This window comes from Clinocottus analis, unplaced genomic scaffold, assembly GCF_023055335.1.
Source record: "Clinocottus analis isolate CAN_PGR_092001 unplaced genomic scaffold, fCliAna1.0.p SCAF_25, whole genome shotgun sequence".
Lineage (NCBI taxonomy): Eukaryota > Metazoa > Chordata > Actinopteri > Perciformes > Cottidae > Clinocottus > Clinocottus analis.
The window spans coordinates 5,874,765-5,885,040 of NW_027175987.1; positions in this window are offsets into that span (position 1 = coordinate 5,874,765).

Consider the following 10,276-nt stretch of genomic DNA (forward strand, 5'->3'; position numbering starts at 1 on the left):
TGTGTTTTACAACTTGCAAATAAAAATGACTTTTTGGATTGAAAATATTCATTGTAATTTCACAATGTGTTTTATCTGTGTAACAGTTCAAACTTCATACTATAACACAAATGTATTCAGTGAGACCACTGTTGTCACAAGTTTATTGCATGAAATAGCAGATAGACAAATTAATTGAGTAACTGGCCCAACATTTTACAAGCCAAATGTAATAAGTAAGAGCTATTTTTCTCAGAAATTGGAATCCAACCAGGAATAAAACCACCAGTGAATAAAAGAAGGATTCCAACGGGATGCCAATGTGGATTTTTGTCTGCTACATTTGGAGGCAAATATTTGCGGACAATAGTTAATAAGCCAATTTACTATCAAGTTACAGTAGGTCTATCAGGTGTTTTGCATTTTCAAATGTTTCCAAATGTACAGATAAAAGCGTGCCAGACTTTTGTTTAAATATTCCCCCCCAAAAAAAAACCTTTTCAACGCTCAGCAGCACGTCTGATATTTTGTGTAACAAGGGAGGCAAAGTGAGAAATGACTCGTATGTTTAACATTTACAGATTTAATTTCTCTACTAAAGTCCAACAAGAATCAAGTGGTTTCAGAGTTTATACAGTGGGCCCTGCTGTCATTTCTGTGTACCATAGCAAGACAGAGCAAATGCAGAACAAATAAAAATCAAAGTCTTCCAATTGATATGCATTAGATGTTTTCCCACTGTTCCGATAGAGATGCCTCTCCAAACAGCCGTTTGGAGATAACGGGCAGGCCTGGCTGTGTTTGCTGGAGTGGTGAAACAGCAGCAGGGGACGGGAGGTCAGCGTATTGATATGAAACTTGACAGGTCTTGTCCTGCTATTGCTTTTACTATTCAAGACAATGTCGATCCACTGAAAGAAAGATAGCTCGAGAAGAAGAGGGAGGAAGAGAAAGAGAGGGAGATGTTGGCAGCATGTGTTAGAAGCTAATGCACTGCTACAGTGTGTGTGTGTGTGTGTGTGTGTGTGTGTGTGTGTGTGTGTGTGTGTGTGTGTGTGTGTGTGTGTGTGTGTGTGTGTGTGTACGTTTGCTCGCATCGCAGAACGATGGGGACTTGGTCCAGGACTGATGAGATGCTTCAGGGATAATGCCAGGCGCGGAGTTGATATGTGATTTGGGAGAAGGCTTTATGCAATTTTTTACTCATTATTCTTAATCACATACTTCAGCGTTTTCTTCACACTCCCCTTCCTCTCACCACCACTATCCTCCTCCCGCCCCACACCGCTCCCATTCTCTCTGCCGCCTTCTCATATCCTCAGTCTGGAGGCTGACAGTGACAAATAGAGGAACACCACAGCAGTATCTCCACACGACTGGAGGAACAAATTATTACAGGTTATTTTCCTCTTCTTTTCAAAAGCCATGCTTATTCATGTGGGACTGCAGAATATACAAAGGCTTTCATTCTGAGATGCTTAATGTCAGTTTATGGATAACACATTGTTAGCCCCCGCTCATTGCTCAGTATTTCCACATGACTGCATCCGGTTAATATCTACTTTGTGAGCAGAGTTCTTAAGATTGGATCGTAACTTAACTAATGGCGAGTTTTACTTCAACACTAAATATCATGTTCAACTGGTTGCTACTTAGTAAGGCAACCGGTTCATGTCCAACATACGAGTTTTATAATATTGAACAGTTGGTTACAAGAGGTCACTTCTTCTTTTTCATTGAAGTGACACTCCAAAACTCACACTTCACGTCTGCAAGCTTTCAAACCACTTGTTCATACAGTACGTCTGCTTCCAAAATGACTGGTATGATTCATTAGTAATATATGCCACTCATCTGCCATTAATTTAACACTCATGCAACAGGAAGAGTTCAAACGATCAAACCCAAAAGGGTTAATTCCATTATATGAATTATGAGTGGGGTGATCATAGTTCTTCAGTTTCAAATTATTCTTTCTGCATGACTGTTTGGCGGCTTGGCTGCTTAAATAGTCGGTTTGGTGAAAAGAATACTTCATAAAAAGATTTATTCAGTTATTCACAATAAACTTCCCTCAGTGGGCCAGTCAGGGGTAAAGGACAAGTCTGTATTCCTAGGTGTAGGCCCCATCAGGGGAATAACTCATAAACATGTCATCTCTTCTTCAGGGGAAGCGGCTTGCAGCCGAAATGCCACGCTAGGCAGAGAACTAGTGGACTGCATAATTTCCTTCGCTACAACTGACACCTTTTCCATATGTAGGCACTAGACTGGGCTTAAGTGTGATGGCTATGCATCATTATGTCTTGGAAATGGAGGGTGCAAAAGTGCACTAGCAGTGACTGGCTTACATCTGACAGTTGGCCTTGTTTTACATTAGTCACATCAATTCAAATCCCTTCTCTCGACAGAGTTAGAGATCAAGTGCCAAAGACTTCAGTAACCAAGGGAAATAATTCATGAGTCAAAGACTGCTTTGATTTTCTTTAAATGCTTTACAGCTGCTTGTGTAAAATATTCCCTTGTCAATAATAATTTCACTTTTTGCAAACATAAACCATGTTTTCATACAAAGTGAATAGAGTTGGTCCGCAGAAATGACAAAAAACTCTTGTTGTATTAAGTCATGCAGATAGTTGGGATTGTAGGTCAATCGATGTGAAATGTAGAAGTAGGAGGAGGCAGAAGAGGAGGAAAAGAAGACAACTTTTTGTATTATGCTCCACTGATCGTCGCTACAATAATATCTAGACTTTATATCATTCCCTTTACTTTTGAAAGATGAACATAAATTGGGGCTGATATTTGATTCTGTGGTTTTACATTCTTTAAATGTTGTGAAACCCACAGAGGAGGAAATGTTGGCTGTATTGTACGTATCCTTTATTTCCCCTTCTTTTGCAGCTGGAAGCATCGCCTCACTAGTTTGACTAAAAAAGGTTTCCTTTGAGAAGTTCCTTGAAACACATTTCAGTTCAATTAAATCTAAATCAATTAATTTTATACAACTTATTTCATTGCACATGAGGAAATGTGTATTTGACTATCACCAAAAGCTGTGATTACAGTCACTTTAAAAGCTGTGAAACTGTTACAAAGAGGTGTTTTTTTTTAATAGTTTTTGCTTGTCTGGGTAATATTTACAATTGCCTTACTTCATAACATCTCCGTATTGCAAATAACAACCCATGTTCAAGCTGTGTTAAGGAGCTCTATATTTATCCTTTAGTTGAAAGTTAAATACAGGAATGTTGTTTTGGAATACAAATGTAAAACTGACTTCATACCATATACAAATAAGTTAGCACAGATGCTCACAGGAAGGTGTTTACGGGACTGTTCATTATTAAGCTACCTGAGATTAGTCTAAGGAGGTCTTTGTCTTCCGGAGCTTGATCACATTAATCTTTATTACCACTCATTCGTTTATATCTCTAATACAAATGCCATTACAGATGGCAGCCATTACAAATAATAGGTGGCTACTAGACCCTTATCAACAAGTAGTTGAGCCAAGCAAAGCCTGTTGACGAATAACAGTTTTCTGGTTAACTCATTTATCTTGCTGTGAGGAATTGTCCCCGGAGATCGATTCTTTATGCAGGCTGGGGATATTCCGCCCTTACTGGGGGAGATATAATAGCCAATTTTTAGACTGCCGCACTGAGCGTGTTTATTTCCCAAGACACAAATCTCAGACTCAACGATTGCACATTTTCCATTAGTGTGACACGGGAGCCCGACAACGGCAATGTTAACCAAAATCTGATATGGGTACTCATTCTACTGCACCTTATGGTAATATGCTGACGTGCTAACTTTTTTAGCACTACTGTTTCAGTACTTCAGTGCAGATTTAGTAGTTAAATAATTAAATATCTGATAACATTGGCCCAAACAATTGATCAAAGGCTGCTTAATTTTGTGCATTAATTACTGCTGAGCTAATGAAATGGCCCATCAGTCTCCTCATAAACCAGTAAACAGTGGTGCAAAAGAAACCATCCTTCAGGCACTGCCGTGATTATGTAAAAGCACTGTTCATCATTGGGCCCATGCACTTTCATTTTATTTTTCCCTCAGTTGCTTAATGTTTAACACTAGGAAGATGTTGTATTTATTAGTTTTGTCAGAAAGTTCTGTTTCACATGAATCTGGTCGCTCATGCATGCAGTATGAGTGTTGAAATTAGCATCTCATTACTTGCCATAATTAGGCCAATGACGGCCAGATGTTGTTGATGTTGGGCGTGTGTAGGCAGATAGCTGGGTCTAGCTTTTCATTATGATCAATTAGTCCTATATACGAAAGCTTTACTGCTGGCTTGAATTAAAGAGACTTGATGAGTGATCCAGCAGACAAACACAAACAAGTTCACCCGCTTTGTCGACTCACTGCAGTGTTGTGTGTTTAGGGTTAAATGAGTTCTGTGCTAATGAAGTCGTATATCGGGTATCTATAATCCGATTTTGTACGTCAGAGAGTGAAAAACTATATCTTTTCCACCCTCCAACATGATGATGTTCATTACAGCGAATTATTATGTCTAGCAATCCTATAGCCATGTGTTGAAGCAGTAGTTTATGTACCACAACATAGAAACTCCAACTGAGAAGCCATTTCTGTCATTAAAAAGCGAGCAGTCAGCAAATTGAGGAACAATTCTAAATTGTTTCCACCTTTGCCTGTTTTACTGTTAGATCAGAGTGTATGTCAGCAGTATTAAAAGTCAGGTTTTCTTCAATATCACAATGAATATATCACAAATGGGAATATTCCGATATTCTTTCGGAAATCTTTGATGGATTTTCACAATCGTCAATCTTCAATACTGAAATATAAAAAATGTTAAGATCAGGGTCAGCAGGATTCAGTTATTGCACACTATAAAGCTATATACGATGATATACAATGAATTTGTCATTATTCACAGATTTTTGAAATATTTACAATCTACAGTACTACTGTATCAGGCCATTGCAGTACATCAAGACCGTAACATGTACTCAACCTACCTTTTTGATAAAATTGTACTGGGCTTTAATGTTTTGGCTCATCCAGACAATTAAAAAATAGAACTCCTGTTGTTGAAGGTCTGGATTATGGTCAACCTTAAACTTCAAGCTACGTGCTCAGGCCTCCTTAAGTCAGCCTAAATTTAACTTGTCACCAATCTGAGGAAGTACCTTGATTTTTCAGGTATTAAACATGTTGGATTTGGCATTTTTTGCATTTACTCTATATGTTAGTTTACCAATTTTATTTCAAGAATATTGTCTATATCTTAATTATACGAGGTGAAAGAGGATTTTGTCATCATAACCCACTCCTAATCGCAATGGCAGATCGTTTTAATAGCATTATTTTAGTTATTTAACTCTGCTGATACAGTGAGCACAAGCTGATTGTCTAACTGTTGTGTTCCACCCACAAAAGACAGGTAACCTGAAGTCAGTCAGACAGCATTCAAACTTCATAAATTGTCACGTCCTTGCCATTAGGCCATGCAAATTTACCATCATCTGACGCGAAACTTGACAGATGAGGATGAAATGATGTGTGTCAAATGCAGTTACAGTGATCTCATTCAAAATTCATTTCCCTGATAGGACTTATTTCAGTAATATATCACATCTTACTCCTTAACTTTTCATTTGTTTGTGCTACATTTAATATCATGCCGTTGACAATGGCAGCAAAACAGTGCAAAATTAATGACTTGGCTGGCATTCATCTCAAATTTGATTAGCAACAACAGATTGCTTCTTTTCTCCAATGATGTGCATTGCCCTGTGAGAGCCATCCCTATTCGGTCTGTACAATACTGACCATGGTGTATCTATTATTAAGCCAATTTGTCTCAGAAGGTCGTTGTCTTTCTCATCTTATTCAACTCAACGTTATTATGGAGGCTTAAAATGAACAACAACTATAGCTTTCAGTCAGTGCTGATGGCTAGTATTGAGCTATACAAACAAACCTTTGATTACAAGGCCCATACGTTTTGAGATGCATCCAAATATAGATCATTACATCTGCACAGAATAACGCATTTCAAGTCCTTAATCTTCCAATTATGTAATATAAATGCAAATTCTTATGGTTAAAGTGACATTGCTCTGTCAGAGTTATGCTATTATCACTGTCAGCTGCAGTGGATGCTTCTAATATCCAGTGTCCTCTGGAGGAATATCGGTCGCATTGCTCTCTGTGTACTTAAGTGTGGCTGAAAGGCACTTCCCAAGTCATTCAAAAAGGAGTGAAATTTAAAGGTCACTTTGCACATATCACCTTTTCAAAAGCTCACATTCAACCTGTGTTATTCTGCTCAATGCTTTGCATTGCAATAGAAAACCTTCCTTTCTCCCTTAAGAAACAAACTTTTTCCTCTCGTGAGGAAACATGAATACTGCATGACATACTGGATATAGAGACCGAAATCCAAGCTTCTTTTTCAGAAAATGGAATGGGTATGGTCAGCTATGTGAGCTCCCATGGACAATAACAGAATGATAAATACCCTCATCTAGAGAAAATGTCAATTATCAGTAGACTCAGCAGCAGTGCCGGTGGTCCTCCTGGCACGATAAAGATCTAACATTAATAAGGTATGCTTATCTCTAAAAAGACAGCCACCGATTGATTTTTGGGAGAAGCCTGGAAGAAAGGGAACAATACATTATTTAAACAGAAACATATTCCACAAAAGAGAAATGTAATGAAGTATACCAAAGAAAAAATAGACATACGACTGCATTATATTAGAGTTCAGTGCCTGCCGGGCATCTAATGTTTCTCATCCATCAGCTCCTGTTCCTGCGCCTCCCCTAGCTCTAAACATAACCCAAGGAACATTAATAGATACTTAGAAACATTAAATGAGACCCCGGGTCACTGCCTCTGTGTGTTGGCAACAACAACACTTTGAACAGATTTTTAAGTTTGACGACTTCTAATTAGTCTCCAGAGCTCCTTCTGTGTTCTTACTCTCATCATATAATATTAGTTTGCTCAACAATAAGGCAAACCAACGGGTTCATGGGAAACTAATGAGCCATTTTAGGGAATGGGAAAGGGAAGGGAAATTGGCTCAAGATATTGATGTATTACATTTTGACACGCAGTAGGAAAAGGAGATCAAATCTTGAGACGCTTTAAAAAGGAAAACAAAAAGAGCAGCCACTCGACCAATTCTTTTGTGTATTTCAGTTCCTGAAATACTATTCAATTTCCAATTTCTCTCTAAGATGTGGGTGTAAACAGTGGATGTAGCTGGTATCACTGTATCGCCATTTCAAGACCAATTGTAAGCTTCTTATAAGGAGAAGCCCGAGGAACTGTGCTTCAAGGCTGGCATAGTAATGATCAAAGTGAAATGTTTGTCGACTGAAATCAATAGCATTGTGGGTTCCTGGAAATTGCTATTAAAGATCCCCATCGATTGGGCAGCAGTAGTTTAGTGACCGAGCGACTGTTTTTTCAGGCCTAGAATAATGGTGAATGTTTCCTTGGTTCATCTTCTGAATGGTTTACCTTGAATTGAAATACAAACCAAGCTAAAACTGTGTTTTTGGTCAGTGGGGCCCTGCGTACGCTGTCATCTATCTGTATCTGAGTCATCATGTCCACTCAAGTAAATTATGTGTTTACAACAATTTAAATTGTTAAGTCCAGGAAAACAACATAAAAACGCACTTCCTTTACTTTGAACAAGGGAAGGAAATCTCTCTGTTTGTAATTATCTTTCATTTTTTTGTGTATCACAGCAGGATAAATATTTACATTTAACAAAAAATATTATTTCCTTTTTCACAGCAGAAAATGCACTACCAAAAAAATAGAAATGTAGGATCAAACTAACAATTATTTTGACGATAAACTGCTCATAATCCTCTACATTAATACATTAAAAGCTGACAGAACTTTAATTATCCCGAGGGAAATTCTTCTGCAGCAGTTCAAGGTAGTACAAGGTAGGAACAAGTCTGAATAATATATATAAATAAACACTAAATAATACATGTTTTGTGTATAAAAACACTATTTCCCAGAGGTGAAAGATGACATTGTCAAATGGTTTGGTTGAATATCATACAGTACATGGGAAAGAAAAGGGTTGGATCCTCACATTTGAGAGGCTGGAAGCAAATGGGAACTCTTACGTTTCTCACGGGAAAAATTACTGAAAAAATGAATCAATCATAAATATACCGATTAATTTTCTGAAAATATAATTGTTGTTTCAGCTCTACTTTTAATGGCCTTTTCATGATTAATGTCTGTGATTAAAAGTATTTGTAGATATGTCCTGATTCTTCCTTTCAGCACCATGTCCCATGACGGTTGTCATGACTCAATTATAAAATTGTCAGTGTGGTTCTGCGTTCATAAGTAAGTAGAATACATTGAAACCAGTACTAGAGAATGGGGTCTGATTCCCAGCGGGACCAGTCAATGAAAGAGAAAAAGTGCATTTATTCTTGGTACTTTTAGCTCTCTAAGGAAAAGTGCCCTCTAAATATGTTGACTATAAACTCAGTGTTTTTCTTGTGGAAAGTTTGTACAACTGAATAAACAGACGACTGCATAAAATACAAGCAAAGCATGTCAAATGGTCTCCCTGCGTATGCTGATAAACTATCATTTTTTTAAATAAATATTTGGCATGCGACATAACAACCTCAACTGTTAAAATCCAAAATTTTGTGATGCCTTGCCTAAACTTTCCTCAAGCAACACCATATCAATCGTTCTACTATTTCTACCACTTGCTGATCTGTGCCTTAATCGGCTCCACTGTGGCGCACATACTTCTTCGACGACATCTGTATGTCATCATTTAATATCCATTATATTTCTAATAGAAAGGCAATGGCAGCTTCTTTCCTGACTCGCGTTGCTTCCGCTGGGCAGAAAATTGGTGAAGTTGGAAGGAACTGTTCTCATCAGTGTGGAAACTTTTTCTCAACAGGGTATTGTATCTCAGTAAATCCCAGAAGTTAATGACCGCTGTGCCACAGAGGGTTGCTCTGTTTTTCACCAGATGCTAGATTTTTGGAATTCCCCAGATTCTAATGTGCACCAGAAAAGCACTTTTCCAGCTCGAGTACCAGGCAGCATGTAGCATCTCATTAGCTCCGGTCACTGATCGAGTGTGACAGACATGAAATCTGACACATGCTGCAGACCTCCACCATACATTTCATCTGGTTTCCTATAATGTTTGAAAAAAGGTTTTCTGCATTTGTAATTGTTTTTCTTCCATGACGTTTGCCTCAAATATGTCCTGTCTTTCCTTGTTGTTTTTTTCAGCTTGCATGCTTTGGCATCTGTCAATAACTCTTTTTTTTATTTTTTAAAGATGTGTTTTGAGATCTTTCACAGATGAGAAAGTTTCAAGTCAAGCAATTTTGCCACTAATGTAACTGAAGACATAAGCCGCACTGAATCCATAAGAATATCTTCACTCTGACTTTATCCTTTGCTCCATGTGCTATTTATTTTTTTACACTAGAAAAAAAAGGTACAACAAAAAAGGTAACATGTCACCTTCACTGATAAAAAGACTTTTACCAAGTTAAACTACTGCAGTACATACTGCAGGATTGCTATGACACTCACATGCACGAACACACACAGAGCAGACTATAGCACTGCAGCCAACTGGCCCTTGAGCGCCACTGCGAGTGGGCCACAGAGTAGGCTCTACTTTCTCTGCTCTTTTCCCTTTGCCTTCGCCCCCTCAGCACTGACAGCTGCTTCCTAACGAAGCCCACTCTCTTCCACGCCGACCCTGTGATAATGAGGCTCTGCCCAGAACTACAGGCAACCAGGGAGCAATGTCAACAGCTCGGAGCTGACCTTCTGAACGGGCTTGCTTCCCCTCGTTCAACGAGAGAGCAAAAGCTGCACCTCATTGTTTGGGTGGAGAGCGGATCCTTGCCTCGGGGAATTGCTCATGTCCAATACTAAAACTGAGCTGAGACCGTGTAGAGGCTTCATGTGCATACATATATGTGCGTATTCATGAATGTGCACACACCAGTGAGAGGGCACATGTCGACAAGCTCACACGCACACACACACACCTACACACACACACACACACACACACGCACACACACACACACACACACACACACACACACACACACACACACACACACACTGTAGAAGATAATTATTACTGATATGTCCATGTCACAGAAAAGAGAATTTTAACAGTGGTAAATGTGGTAAATATCTAGAAATTTAAACATACCAGAGAATCAGCAGACTTCACCTGCATACTATTTTG